Source organism: Pan troglodytes, chromosome 21 (genome assembly GCF_028858775.2).
Source record: "Pan troglodytes isolate AG18354 chromosome 21, NHGRI_mPanTro3-v2.0_pri, whole genome shotgun sequence".
In the NCBI taxonomy this organism is placed as follows: domain Eukaryota; kingdom Metazoa; phylum Chordata; class Mammalia; order Primates; family Hominidae; genus Pan; species Pan troglodytes.
This window is the reverse complement of record NC_072419.2, coordinates 30,977,072-30,992,291: the sequence shown is the minus strand read 5'-3', so window position 1 is coordinate 30,992,291 and position 15,220 is coordinate 30,977,072. Positions and strand designations below refer to the sequence as shown.

Genomic DNA, 15,220 nt, shown 5'->3' with positions numbered 1-15,220 from the left:
GCTAAATGTGCAAGAAATTAATTGCTTATAATTTTTGAACTGAGTTTTAAAGTTTTTATCAAAAAAAATTCTCTTGCCTATCATGGCTCAACCAGAATCGTGTTCACGCCCTTCATGAATTAGGATGAGTCTGGTCCTATTGCTAACATGTCTGTCTTCCCAGGATCCGGACTTGTCTTTCCTTCTTCAATATCTCACCCCTGTACGCCTCAAGTAAAGTTGGCAGGTTTTCCTTTTCTACCCTAAAATGGGAACGGAGGGGGCCTTCATTTTTATTTTAATATCACCTATACTCTAATGGGGTTATTAAAAACTGACATTTCTGATAGTTAGGTGAACATAAAATGAAATGTCATCAGCTGGAGATACAGAGGGATGTGTTTAGAGGTGAAGTGAGTTTGGAATGGTTTTTTTATTTTTTTGAAGTTTATATCAAAGTGATTTTGTATTTTTAATGAATTGGTTTATTTTATCAGATATTAACAAATTATAATTGTATATGTTTATGGGGTACAAAATGATGCTGTGATATGCGTATACAATGTGTCATGACTGAATGGAGCTAATTAACCTACTATCCAATACTTAGCATTTTGGAATCAGTTTTGAAATACTTCATCAAACAAGGCTTCCAAAACTCTGAAGCCTCCAAAACTCTACTAAAGGTAACTGCAGGTGGTGACTGGGTGGGGGGTACACAAAGCTTCAGTGCTATTCTCTGTCTGTCACTGTGTACAACTGAAATTTTCCATAATAAAAAAGTTTAAAAATAGGTTTCTCCATCTTTTCTTTCCTTTTTTTTTTTTTTTTTTTTTTTTTTTAACAAGGCCCTCTTGATTATGAGGATTCCGTTTTCATGCAGGAAATGGGGACAGGGTGAGAGAGAGCGCCGATCAGCTACTGTCAGGCTTGCTCCTTGCAAAGGGGCGGGTGGTGGAGGGAGAGGGGAGGGAGGAATTAAGGGGATGGCGCTTCCTCAGGGCCCACAGGCCTCACACCTGTGGTGTGGACCTCCAAAAGAACGGGCCACACCACCGCCAAACACAGAGCACGCAATTCAACTAAAAATTCGACTTCAGTTTCTTCCTGTCCGCGCCAGAACGGACATCAGACTGCCCCCCGCCCGCCTCCTAGCAGCTCCTTTTCACTTCGGCTGCTGCCAGGACTTCGCGACCTAGACCCCTCTTTGAAGACCACTTCCGATCCCCGACGCGGCAGCCCTTGAGGTCGCAGCCTAGCACGGAGAAGTTGGCCGGCTCTGGGGGCTATGAGGCTGCTCACCCCACAGGCGCAGGTCTACGCAGCACACACACCACCTCCTTCTTTGGACTCAGACCAAACACGCTGGGCTGTAGGAGGGAGACGGACAGATACACGGACTCGCGCGCGCACGCCTCACCAACTGATTCCAACCAGAAAACGGAGCCACTGTGTAACGCCCAGCCCCCCTCCCCTCGACACCCCCAATCAGCCAAGCCTTCGGCCGGTGTCTGCTGCACTAAACACCAGGACGTGGCCAAGGAAGGCGCAGGCATCGGTCCGAGCCAGGAGAGCCGCGGCGCCAGCGCATCTGACGTCGCAGGAGGACTGTGCGCACCTGAAGTCTGGGTGCCAAGCGCCCAAGCCTCTGCGTGCAACGAAACCCCCAAAGGAAAACAGGACTACCAGAAGACCCCTTCCTCTCGTCTTTCAGAAACGCCAAGCGGCCCCTCTGGCCGCCTCCTCAAAGCTCGGCTGCCAGAGCCACTCTAGTAGGGTCTTGCAAAAAGCGCATAGGGACAAAGCCCCTTCCCTAAGAAAAGTGCCCAACTCATCCAGTGAGCCATTCCTTCCTCCTCACTGCCCAGAGAGTGCACATGAAGAGGCAGAAATCACGACTAGGAAAAAGCGAGATTCAAATTGGAACCAAAAAAGCGTATGTGCTCGCTCCCATCTCGGCGCCAGGGCTGTGGCTCCCAGGGCTGCAGGCTGTCGCGGCTGCCAGGGGCCAGACAGCTTTTGAAGGCAGGTCTTGTCCTGGCTAGAGGAAAGAGGCTCCAGGAGTCTCTGCTTCCGCCACGGTCGCCCGTCGGGATTCCCCATCCCAAGCGCGCTTGCACCTTGCCTGCCGCTCCGCTCGGAGAATTAGTCTGTTTCCCTTCCTACTCTCAAACAGACCTAGGTCCCCAGCTCCGTGGCCGCCCGGCTCACCAGCCCTGGCTGGTCTCCTTCGGGTCACTCCGAGGGGCAGCCCGAACCCGCAGAGCCTTGGCCCGCCGCGCGCCCTCATGGCCCTGCTGGGCAGCCTGGCTCCGCTACGCTCTCAGTTCTCGGTCTCACCAGCTCCCATCGAATTCGCACAGCAGCCCCTTCGCGTCTCCCGGGGTGGCAAGGCACCAAGGTGCAGCCCAGGCCAGCATCGACCCCTTCCTGGGCATTTTCTCTGCCGGCTCAGCTCCCCCTCCCGCCCTGCGACCCCGTGTCTCCCAAGTCTCGTCGCGGCGACCACCCGGACTTACCGCGGGCGCCACGCCGCCGCCGGGTCGGCGCGCTCCGAGGCGGAGCCAGGACTAGGACACCCGCCCGCGCAGGGCAGCCTCCAGCTCCCGCCGCCAGCTCGCGGCCCCTGCCGCGACCCCGCCCACTGCGGGCCCCTCCGCCCGCCCCCGCGGCCGGGAGGTCTGGACTTACCTCCGGGACAAGGTGACCCGGCAAGTGCGCCCAAGCGGCCGCCCGCGAGTCTCCCGAGCGAGCGAGCGTGCGGGGCGGTGCGGCGCCCGCCTCTGCTCCTCCGCTGCCAGGCTCTCTCCTCCTCTGCCCTCCCCTCAGCGCCGCTCTGCTCCCCACGCCGCTCCCCGCCCTGCGCTCTCCGCCTGCGCCCCCGGCTGCCCCGAGCGCCGGGCGCGGGGCAGCGGCGGCAGCCCGAGCGGCGGGGAGTCGGGAGCTGCGGCGCCGGGGCGGAGCCCAACCCTCTCGGCCCCCGGGAGAGGAAGGGGTGCGGGGAGACTCTCGTCGCGCGCGCCTGGCTGGCAGGCTGGGCGAGGGGCGCTCAGGGGCGAGCCGCTCCTCTTCGCTTGCCGAGCCTGCCGACGCGCGTGCTGGAGGCAGCGGGCGCGGGCCCCGGGGGAGGAGGGCAGGGAAGAGAAGGAGGGCGCAGCCCGCGCGAAGGTGGCCACCAACTTTGGCCCAGACCAGGGAGGCCCTAGCGGGGGATCGCGTCCAGATGGTGGCCCGCGGCCAGTGTCTGACAATGTGAGGGCCACAGAGGCTGGGGGCGGGGGATAGCTGCGGGGGACTAGGAGGACAGGAATTTGCTGCCCGACTAGAGGAAGGAATGGCTCCCCTCGGTCCTAAAGGCCTCCCAAGGCTGCGGTTTGGTTTTGAGGTTAAAAATGACCCAATTTATGGATCCGGCGAATGTTCAAGTCCTGACCAGCTAAGCCCTGGAGGAGCAAGCGGGCGCGGAGTTCAGACTCCAGAGACCCCCTCAGCCCTGAGCCAGCCTGTTGTTGGCCCATGGCGGGCCCGCCCCAGTTGGAATTGGAAGGAAACTAGGGGGGTGGTAAGACAGTCTGCGTTCTAGGAGCGGAGGAGGTGGTGTTTGCAGTGTAGATTTCATAGAGAATCAACTCTGAAAAAAAGATTTACCAGAAAGGGGGTCAAAAGTTATTTAGAAAAGCATCTGTGCGCCCCCGTTTCAACACTAGGCAGAGGCCCCAGTCCTGCCACCCGCAGGCTCGTACCCTGGTGGTCAGAGAAGGTTAAGCTCCAGAGTTGCATGGCTCCCAACCTTCCTAGAGCCCTCCCTCCTGCCTGGTAACCCACCATTGCGCTGCGTCTTGCCCAGGTGTCCTGGTGGGCAGGGGCAGGAGTTAAAGGTGGTGCCAGGAACAAGAGGTCCTTCCTATATTCCTTTCAGGGGACGTGGCTTCTGGGGAGCCTCCGCAGCCCAAAGAGAATGCTGAAATGCAGAGTGCCAGAAGGAGGCATTTGAAGGAGGCGCGGGTGAGTGGAACCAGTACTATCACCTGAATTCCATCCCCGTCTTCATGTCTGCAGCCCCGCGAGACACACCTGATGTTTCTTCCTTTAGGTCCCCAGAGCTGCAAGGCTGTGGTCTGGAACGCTCAGAAACGGGCACTGTTCATTTCTCCCATCTAGCAGAACTTCTCAACTTGGAAGAACATGCCACCACACCTTAGTAAAGCAGCTTACCTTTCCGGAGTCCTTTCCTGAATAAAGCAGTTTCCCATCTAAGCCATTAGGTTGAGCAGATACTATTAGACCCATTTGAGGTGGAGAGTCATTGATCCCATTTATCAAATGAAGAAATTGAAGTTTAAAAAGGGTAATTGAGATTGTGTAGCCACCCAATGTGCAGGAGTAGCCTGAAGCTCGGGTTCCCTGCCTCTAAGTCACTGCTCTTTCACTTGCCCAGCCTCTGGATTGACTTTTGAGGCAGATTTTGTTTTGACAAGAGAACACCTGCCTGGGCTGCAGCCAGGACTCGCCTTTGTCTCCTGGGTGCTGTTTGAATTTAATCGCGCTACTGCATTCCAGCCTGGGCGACAGAGTGAGACTCCGTCTCAAAAAAAAAAAAGAAAAGAAAAGAAAAGAAAGAAACAGAAGGTGGACTCTTCCCCCATGACACACACACACACACACACACACACACACACACACACACACACATCTTTCTGTAATTCAAAGGGGCCTTACACTTCATTTCAAAAGAAACTCACAGGGCCAGGACGTGTATGTAAAGAAACGGATGTCACCCACTCCTGGCAGATGCAGCAGCTCATTAAGGGCTCCTGGTGGGAACCTCAGTTGCCCAGCACACGATGGGCAGTTTCTCTTACCTGTGATTCCCTTGTTGTGGCTTGAAATATTATCTGGTATGCTGTGATATAGCACTGAAATAAAGACTTTCAAGAAAGTCAGTGAGGAGCTGTCACATATTAGGCAATGGGGCACAGTAGAAATTGCCAAGTCTCTTGGAAACTGGGGTAACCTTCTCAACAATGCTTATCTCTCAGAGGACGTTACAGAACTTTCAGAGCTAAGAGAGGTCTGTGGGCCACCTTCTGTGCTGGGAAGAACTGTCACTCAGGCACCGAGCAAGCTGCCACACCTTCTAGCCAACATTTTTTTTTAACTTTCAACTTTTGTTTTAAGTTCAGGGGTACGTGTGCAGGATGTGCAGTTTTGTTACATAGGTAAATGTGTTTTTTGAGACAGAGTGTTGTCCTGTGGCCCAGGCTGCAGTGCACTGGCACAATCATGGTTCACTGCAGCCTCAACTTCCTGGACTCAAGTGATCCTTTGACCTCAGCCTCCTGAGTAGTTGGGACTACAGACACACCACCAAGCCCGGCAAATTTTTGTATTTGTGGAGACATGGATTTTGTCAAGTTACCCAGGCTTGTTTCAAACTGCTCAAGTGATCCTCTTGCCTCAGCCTCCCAAAGTACTGGGATTACAGGTGTGAGCTACCAAGCCCGGCTCCAGCCAACTTTACATGCCTAGAGGTAGGTGATTTGATGAGGGGAAACACAGATTCAGTACTTTTTCAAATGGGAAATATTCCTCTTTATGTCTTGAACTCAAAAGCTTTTGACTGTGGGGTTACAAACAGCCCTGCTATGCACTGTCTGGGGGTCAACAGTGCCCTTCTAGAAAGCATCTCCAGGTTACCCATGTAAAATGCTCGGCCTCAAACATTGCTTGCAATACCAAAGGTAACAAATCACATACGCAATTTTAAAGCTATGCAATTAACCTGGTTTTTCTTTCTCCCCCAAAATCTGTTATTAAAGGGACTTAAGTGGATGACATATAAGAACTGAAAAGCAGCAGTGTCTTGCTAAAGTTGAATCTTGTTGACTTAGAAGTGTAGAAAGACGTCCATTCAGATGCTCAATCTAGACATGATAGGAGGGGCTGGAAAGAAAGCATGAATTTCTATCAAAAGTGAATGGAAAGTGATATAAAACCTAGAAAAATGTCTGAGACAATGTTGACATGAAAGTTTAAACAAGAGAAAAGATGCAAGAGAAGGTCAGAAGGCTAGATGGGTTGAGACCTTGGCAGTCATCTAGTCCAGCCCTCTGATTCCACAGGTGAGGAAATGGTTACAGCGAGGCTGAGTAGAGGGGTCAAGGGCATGTCCGGGTCTGCTCAGTTCCAACATCAGCAGTCTTGCCCGTGCATTCATTACAGCTCTTTGAAAAGAAATAAGGAAGAGAGAAAGATAATATGTTTTAAGCAACTTCTATAGTGCTGGTTGTATCAGTTATCTATTGCTGCTGAACAAACTACTCTGAAACTCAGTGGCTTAAAATGATAATCACTGATTTGCTCACAATGCTGTGGGCTGATGATTTGGGCTGAGCCATCTGGGATGGATTGCCTCTGCCTCACACTGCTGTCTGGGCTCACTCAGGCATCTGCGGTCAGCTGGCAGCCAAAGACCTTACATTTCTGGGAGTAGGCTGGCTGTGGGCCATGTCTGTCCTTTTCCTGTAGGCTGGCTCAGAGTTCTTCACCCAGTGGTGGCTTCAGGGTGCCTGACAGCAATAAGAGAAGGCAAGCCTCAATGTGCATGGCTCTTCAGGGTGACGTCACATCATCTCATTGACCAAAGCAGGTCAAATGGCCCAGGCCAGATTCAGGAGTTGGGGAGATATCCTGTACTCTTTGGCTATAAAGTCACATTGGAAATGGGCTTGCAGTGAGTGACAGGAGGAATCTGTGGCCTTTTTTTTCAATTGACCATGTCTAGAAATGAGATAAGTTCTTTATAAATATAACCTCATTGAATGTTAAGGTCCGTGGGGCCAGCCAGAATGATCGCAGGAAGATGAAGAAGCTGAATTTTGAGAACTGAGTGGCTCTCCTGTCTTCACATTGCTTGTGAGAAGTGGGGTGGGATCCAAAGTAGCCAACATTAATAGGGGGTGTCTGTCAGGCATCAGCTGAATGCTTCCCTGCAAGGGTAGAATCTCACACCTCAGAGCCAGCCAAGCCTGGGTTGGAGGCAAGTGTCTGCCGCTGTCTCTCACACTCTATCCTGATTAACTGAGCCTGGATTTCCTCACCTCTGAAATGAGCTTATTCTATGTGCTGCCTGGCATTGTAGGAGGCAAGGGTGGGCTCAGAGTGCTGGAAGTGCCTTCCTGAGTGGAGCTGGCTGGTCACTGTTCTTAAAGACAGTTGGCAAGACAAGAGCTGCTGGTGCTTTTTCTGAGACGTTGAAAGAAATGGCAAAGTCTAGATCCTTGGCACAAAGCCGATGCTGGTGTGAAGACCCTCAGAACCTAAGACCATGACTATGTCTCTCCCTCAGCTGGGGACCTTGTTGTGTCAAGGGGGCAGAGGCTGAGTGCAGCAGACACTGTTGTGTCTGGATCAGATGCCCCAGATCTCAGTGGCTGATTCCATCTGGCTGCCCCTAGCTCCTATGGACTTTGCTGCTCAATGGCTCACACCAACAATGTATTGAGTATTATGCTCAGTCCTTGGACAGCTTTAGTTTCTCTTCTGAGAGTATGAAAATGTGGGCTCCTGAAGAGCCACCCAGGCCTATCTAGGAGGGTGGGCAATGCAGCATGGTATGGTGGAGAGGATGCCAGCTTCAGAGGCAGGCCGGGTGAGTTTAACTCCTTCACATCCGACCTTTACCTGCTTACATTCAACAAGCTCCTCATCTTCTTGAAATGTCAGTTTCTCCATCTAGAAAATGGGCATACTGGCATTGAGCATGAAAGGCAAGTCTAGGGCACTGACAACCATGAGCACGCAGGAGAGGAGCTGTGGTCACCGTGGGCGCAGTGCACTGCTGTGCTTGTCAGCAGACCCTTCTAAGACCCGTCTTTGCCCAATACCCCATGGAAGCCAAAATGGCAGCTTTTACTACCTATTATCTGGTGCTCTTATGCCCATCTTTTGCTGGAATAGTTTCCCTCAGCCAAGTTAACAATTTCACAAACCTTAATTGGATGAATTGGATAAGATTTGTCACGCTTCAGTAAACCAGAGGTGCTAAAATACCCAGAAAGAATGTGACATTTCGCCTGTGTCTCCCTTCCCAAAACCAGGGCTGGAGAGCTCAGTCAGGACGTTTATTTGGAAAATAATCCCAGGAAAAAGGAGTGAGGGGCCAGTGGGTGGCCAGCAGGGCAGGAGGGGAGCCAGATGGCAGAAGAATCCCTGAGCTGGTCACCAGTGCAGGCAGCAACCACTCTCCAACCCTTTGGAAGGAAGAGTGTGTTTCTCAGAATCACCCAGCCAGGGGATGAAGAGGAGATGCACCTCCATCAGCCTCTGTCCTCCAGGGGCAGAAGAGACATCACCCGCATTGCTGAGTGGTACCTGAATGTGTGAGGCAGGTTCCCTCTAGCACAAGAGAGATGTCAAAATAGGATCCTAGGAAATCTTGCTGTGTCATTTAAAATGTGGAATTCCTGCATCGCCCAAGTCTACATTAGAGATCTAGATTTCAATTCAAGACTTTAGGTGTCCAGTTTATCTTTTTTCTAAATATGAGCCTGCGTTGAGCCTGGGTCATAAGGCTGCTTATAGCAGATAATTGCACAGGTAGGTTTTGTTTATGCCGTCCAGTTGGGAGAGATCCTAAACCATCACCAGTGAGCAGCCCATTCACACAACGGACAGCCAGAAATCAGGTAAGACAGAACACTAAGTTCAAGCCCCCCACATGCCCATAAGGACGTGGCGGCTCTTTCTTTTGTTGTCCTGTATGGCTGGCCCTGCAGTTGTTCTGCTCTCTCCTGACCTCAGTCTTCCCCTTCTTGTTCTTAGATTGTCACTTGACCTGAACACAGACTTGGCCTTACATTCTCCTGGGCATTTCTGGCTATCATGGGTAATGACCCAGCCTGTCCACACCAGAGCCTGCATCCTCCTTGTGTCAACAAAGTGGCTGTCCTCATGTCCCCCAGAAACCTGCCTCACCCCTGTCCTGCCTGAGCAGATGGCTTCTCTTTGAATTTTATCTAGTTAATAATTTCTATGATTCAGTTAATTATCCCATAATACATACCTATTATTATGACTGAATGTGGTATCATAATCTTCAGTATCTTTAAGAAAATTGTAGTTCAGCTGAAAGCTGGAAAACATGATTGTTTTCAGGACCATTAGAGATTAGGGGAAAAAAAAGAAAAGAGAAAGAAAAATCTTAGCTTTACAAAACTTTGCTACAGGATGACCTGTGAGGCCAGAATTTGTAGCATATGCTCAAAAACTCGAGCTTCCAAAAATGGATACAGACATCGACTTCAATCTAGGCACCAAGCGAACAGTGCAATGCACGTCTTTACTAAGATAAAGGAAGACTGTATTTTTTTTTTGCTGTACAAGTGTAGCTCTAGCGTCAAGAAAAACTAAGAGGTTGGGATTCTTGAAAACATTGCTGGTGCAGAACTAAGCATTTAAACGTCATTAATTATTAGCATGGTTGCTGGCACTTTCTAAAAGGCCTAAGAACCCATTTTTTTGGCTCAAGAAGACATATTTCTCGCTGCATTTGCTTTTTTTCTGTGAGCGAAAAAAAGTTCTTTTGCAAAAATAACCACTTGTGTAATTCTGCAGCATGTGAAACTGGAGGAAGGAAACACAAAGGTAAGCAATTTCATTTTTGTGATTCTCTGTTTATCATTCATATTTTAAGAAAAGAATGCCTTTAAACAAAGGAACTTACTCAGGCGAGTGCCTGAACCAAAGGCAACTCTCTACAGCATGCTGGCTTGTGTTCCCTGGGCAATTGTCATGCAGATCAGCACCGGCCCACAAAGAACCCTTACTTTGCTTCTGCACAGCTGGCATGGCAGCTGGTCCTTAGGGGCATTCCTTTAATGCAGTTTGCTTGCTATCAGGCACCCAGGTCCCACAAGGGTCTCCTCCCATAGCATGTATTAAGCATGGCCTCACATAATCTATCCAATTTGGGGGTACAGGACACATTTGCCCTGGCCAGCAGCATAAAGAAGAGTTCCTTCTGTTCAAGAGCCACCTGAAAATACAGAATTGATTGAAAGAGGACTCATCAGCTAAGATAGACCTTGTCAAATGTACATAAAGCTTTTCTCACCCACAGCCATGGCGAAAAAAATAGCAAAACAAAGTGATTTAACCAAGAACGAAGAAGCTGTTGTATCCACAGTGGTAGAGTCACACTTTGGGAGGCCCAGTCCCCAGATGTATTCTTTCCTTGCCTCTGTGTTTGTCAGTTGGCTTGGCGAGTGTTTGTTGGTGTCTGCTACTGGACAGATACAGAGCAGCTGTTGGGGGCACAGGAGCAGGTGAGCCTGGCAGGTATGGCCCTGCCCAAAAGGACAAGTAAACAGCAGTGATTATGCAGAGTGATGACTGCTCCAAAGGGGAGAGGAAGGGGTCCTGGGGGAGCAGAGAGGGAGGGGGCCCCATGAAGACAGGGAGTAATCAAGATTGCTGAGACCTGAGGAGCAGGGGTGGCCTGTGTGGGGGTGCTTGTGACCCTGGGGGTGGGGGAAGGCGGTGCTCCTAGGGGCAGTGTTGCTCTTTCTGATTTTTGAGTTTGAAGAAGCATGGAGCACCAGAGTGTAGGATGCGTAAGGTGAGGCCAGAAAGATGGGTAGTGGTCTCATCACTAAAGGCCTCACACCAGGTTTTAGGAGATTGGGCTTCATCCTGGGCTGCAAGCAACCTGTGAATAGAGTGATAGAATCGGATTGGTATAGGTAAGCTGTGAGTGATCTTCCCCAGACTGCAGAGAATGGTGATGAGCCTTGATGATTCTTCACTTGCTTTGAAATAGTCACACTGATGTTTCTCACACTCTTTGCAATGCAAACACCTGAAGGCATGGGCCATGACTCTCTGTTAGGGTGGCCCCTTGAATCCCCATTTCCTATCCCCCTTTCCTGGCTGCAAAGCTAGCCCACCCTGGAAGGAAGGTCCATTGACTACATCCCACTTCCTGGGAACATGACAGCGGGCCTGCCCCCCTCTCTGTGGGCTGCACCCTCTCCTGTCTGGAGCTTTGTTATTTATTCACCTTTTGTGCTTCACTTACTGGACTGGAGGCTTTTCCAGTGTAAGGACTACATGTGTTGCACAAGTGTGTGTCCCAGTGTGCAGGTGCATGTGTGAGTATGAAGGCGGGTGTGGGGGGAGTGTCTTCATCTATCTCCAGACTCCCAGCAGCATCACCCTGAGCATGGCTGTTCCGGGTTAGAGCTGAAGAGCTTCGGAGAGCTGCACATGGCACCACATGAATGTTTTGGGATATTTGTACTGCAACAGTGCTTATTTCTTACAATTCATAGATATTTTGTGTCTTTTTTCTTTCTATACAAATATATTTGGTAATTAATATCTTGCATTATCTCTAATAATAATGTACTTTGTCCTCTCAAGAAACTGTTTAGACTCCCCAAAAGCAAACAAGTAGAAAAATACATTCTTAAAAAACAGTATACATTTATTTCTCATAATTCTGGAGGCTGGGAAGTCCATGCTCAGCATGCTGACAGGCTAGGACTCTCCTCCTGGTGGAGGATGGCTGCCATATCACTGCATCCTCACTCGGAGCAAGAAGAGGTCAGTATCTTCCTCATCTTACAAGCACACTGATCTCATCATGGGCGCCCATTCTTGTGACCTCCTCCAGCCGTAAGGACCTCTCGCAGGCCCCAACTCCGAATACCATCACATTGGGGTTTAGGGTTACAACGTATAAATTTTGGGGGGAGACACAGACATTCTGTTCATAACATAGTGTAAACAAATAACAACTGCTAGCCATATGCCATGGCACACACTTGTAGTCCCAGCTACTCAGGCAGCTAAAGCAGGAGAATTGCTTGAGCCCAGGAGTTCAAGGCCAGCCTGGACAGCATAGCAAGATCCCATTTCAAAAAAAAAGAACCCAATTGCTGCACCGAAAATTTTATTTATTTTTTATTTTTTTGTAGAGAAGTCTTGCTACGTTGCCCAGGCTGATTTCAAAATCTTGGCCTCAAGCAATCCTCTTACCTCAGCCTCTCAAAATGCTGGAATTATAATTGTGAGCCACCATGCCCAGCCTGAAAAGAGAATTTTCAACAGCAACATGTCTTTTTCCTGCAAACCACCTAACTGTCCCCTAGTTATCAAGGCAAAGGCAGAGCCCAGAGAAGTAAGCAGGGCACCCGCAACTTCATGGGGGTGGCACCTTGAGGCCTACCTCTGCCGTACCTGCCCCTCAGGAGGCACGTTGGTGGAGAGGGTTGCAGGGGCAGGGCTTTGAGCCTGCACCTGCAGTGGTCTCACAGCACAGAATGCGCAGCCCACCAAGGTGGGTGCAGAGTTCAGGGCCTCCTCCTTCCTGCAGGGACAAAGCTGCAGAGCCACTCTGCAGGTGGGCAGGCTCCCTGGCTCACTGACCTCCCCACCTTAGCCTCACTTTACTAAGCCAGCAGCCCTTTGTGCTTAGACAGTGGGTTCTGATTTGTCTCCCTCTGGAATTTCCACTGATTACTTCTGCCTCAGTTCTCTCTCCTTTCAGCCTCTCCAGATCAACTGGACCCGCTTCCCTCCTGCAGAGTCAAAGGGAACGTGAAAAGGGAAAAGTCAGGACATGCCCAGCAGCCTGAGTGCTCCAAGGTGACAGGGCAGGCTGAACCTCCCAGGTGAGTGGGCTAGAAGTTTAAAGGAGCAATACCAGCAATCCTTTTTTGCTGAAGAAGAAAGGATATCACATCTTCCCTTTATTCTAGCCCTTTGGGGACTTGACACCCATGGGCAGTTAGTGCCACATAAATAGCCTGTTAACAAAACCAGAGTAGTGAAATAAGAAGGATCCAATTTCTACTATAATTGTAAAAGAAGGCTCTGCTGGAGATCCCTTGGCAGCCTTCACTTTCCTCCTAGATCAGGACAGGACTGGCATGGTGGAAAGGTGGCAGCGTGGTGACCAGGAGTGAGGGTATGGCCAGGCTGCAGCTCCCTTTGGCTGCACCATCTACGGTGGAACAACCCTGGGTGGATCCCTTCCCTCTCAGGCCCCAGGTGCGGCATCATTGCAAAGAGTAAAAGAATCAACATAGGTAAGAAATGTGGCACAGCCAAGGTTTTCAGTGTGTGCCCATTTGCTGTTGATGGTGAAGAAGAGGCTTCGGCTGACTGTGGGATGGGTAGGGGAATGTCTGACATTTGGGACCCATCTGAGTTCATCACGGAGCCACCCATGATCTGGGCTCAGCACTGACCAGAGGCTCCTTCACATAAATTCTCTTCTACTCCTAAGGAGATGCCTCCTCCACAGGTACAATGACCCCTTTTGCAGATGAAGCCGTAAGGCTCCTGGGGTGGTGCTGGTGTTCCGGAGAGGCACTAGCTCACACTCACAGATGGGGGCTCACTCTGAACCACAGTCTGAAACCTGATGTTGTCCCTAATTCCTTTGGCATTGACTTCCCCAGCTGCTATCTAGCTCCCTTCTTCCCCTTCCTTGGTCTTTGGACTTGACATCATTCTTCTGTATCAGACCTCAGCGTCTCTCAACAACAGTCTGGAGCATGATCCTCACTGTCCTGCTTTGAACAGCCCCCTCTCAGTTGAGAATAGAACCGTGCTAAGTATAAGCAGGAGAAGGGGGCAGCACTCAGGGCTCACCACAACCTTTGGAACCGAGAGCCAGGCACCCAAAGTCACATTTGGAAACTGGAAGAAATGCTCTCTGCATCCAGGCCCCCTGACTCCCAGTTTTCCTCCTATCACAGCCTGTCCCTCATCCACTGACCTTGGAGGGCTCCATCTGTGGACTGTGTGTAAGAGTGAACAGATGACAGTTCCCTGGCAGGCATCTCCCAGGCTTGGACCCGGTGAGCCGATCAGATGGATGGGGATGTGCACAGCCTGCTTTGCACTTTTCCTTCTCTGCTCCTGGGGCAGTGCCGGGGTTGTGTAAATCAGGGATCCAGTGTCAGATTCTGCAGGAAGGAACCCCATCCCTTCTGAAATTTCCATACCTCTTCTGTATGCTCCTTTGTCACTCCTATCAAAGAAAGATTCATTCATTTTTTACAAAAAGGAAAGAAAGAAAGAACAGAGCAGGGAGAAGGATAAAGCACCTTGACATCTAGGCTAGTGGAGCAGGAACTCGAGCTCACAAGGAAGGAGACAGAAGATAGAACCTGCTTTTGCTCCAGATTCAGTGAGTGGCAGCTTGATCTGTTTCTCAGTTATTTTGTATTTGCAAAATGGGGATTCTAATTTCCAGATTTTTCCTAACACAGAAGGGCAAGGGGAGAATGAATAAGTTTGTGTTTCTGCAGAGTACGTGTGTGCTAGAAGGTGCTGTGTCAATAACTGGAAGAAACAGAAATAATATGAGCTGGATATTTGGGACACATTGTATGTCCCTTGATGGTTCTGTGTTGACTCAAATTCTGCTTGAGCAGAGGAGTGTTTTGAATCCCTTGAAGCTGCAGTGAATGCCACCTTTCCACCAGGATGGGGCATATATTTCACATGTGGAGAGCCATTCTAGTTGATACTTCATTATTTTGTTCCCAGCTCTGTAGCAAGAACTCTGAGTGTGTCTGCACCCATTCATCACAGCCCACTGAGGCAAGGACAGTATCATTGCCATTGTTCACATCAGGGATGGATTCTGTAAGAGGTTCCATACCTCCTATGAGTCAGTATGGAGCTTCTGGGCTGGAGAGATCCCTCCCTGCAGCATTCTGATGCTAGGTTCAGGCTTCTAAGGGTTGACCTGCCTCAACTCCCCCAACATAGAGTCAAGGGCGGTGTTGAAGATCTTCTCATCCTGGTCTCATCCTCATTTTCATGTACTTTATGAACTTCTATTTCCAAACCCTCCCACATAAGAGCCACTCAGGAAATGTTCCTGGCTGTCATGCTTTATCTGTTCAGAGCAAATTATTTCAGGGGGGACCCTGTGTAATCCTGCAAGACAGATGCCTGGCATGTGGACCATGTACCCTTCCTTACAGTCTTCTGGGGCTTCCCTTCCTTGTCAGGCTGGGGTTTCCTTTGTGCAGTAGGAACCCTTCTGTATGTGCAGTATGTCAATTATTCTACTCCTGCAGTCTTTGAATCAGCCATGATTTTTTGGTAAGAAGTCTTTATTTACCTGTGTGGTTACTGGCTGTTACTAGCTTACTATTTAGTCTTCTCTGGAGGTGAAATACTCTAATTGTGTCAACTTTCTTTCAAAACCTACTTTCTA

The 15,220-nt window shown here is 50.1% G+C and overlaps 1 protein-coding gene across 6 annotated transcripts in view; it reads right to left on the bottom strand.

Annotated features, from left to right (window-relative positions):
• Window positions 1-2,796, bottom strand: part of SYNDIG1 (synapse differentiation inducing 1) — a 233,135-nt gene extending 230,339 nt beyond the window's left edge. For 3 of the 6 annotated variants that reach the window (XM_009436945.4, XM_054674561.2, XM_016937573.3), the window contains exon 1: window positions 2,671-2,786. The gene's annotated coding sequence lies outside the window, so the exon portion shown is untranslated. Of the gene's footprint in view, window positions 1-2,190; window positions 2,603-2,670 lie in introns of those variants that run through there. The other 3 variants (XM_001148244.7, XM_016937570.3, XM_016937572.3) reach the window with 3 other exon arrangements.
• Window positions 2,797-15,220: the final 12,424 nt, after the last annotated feature.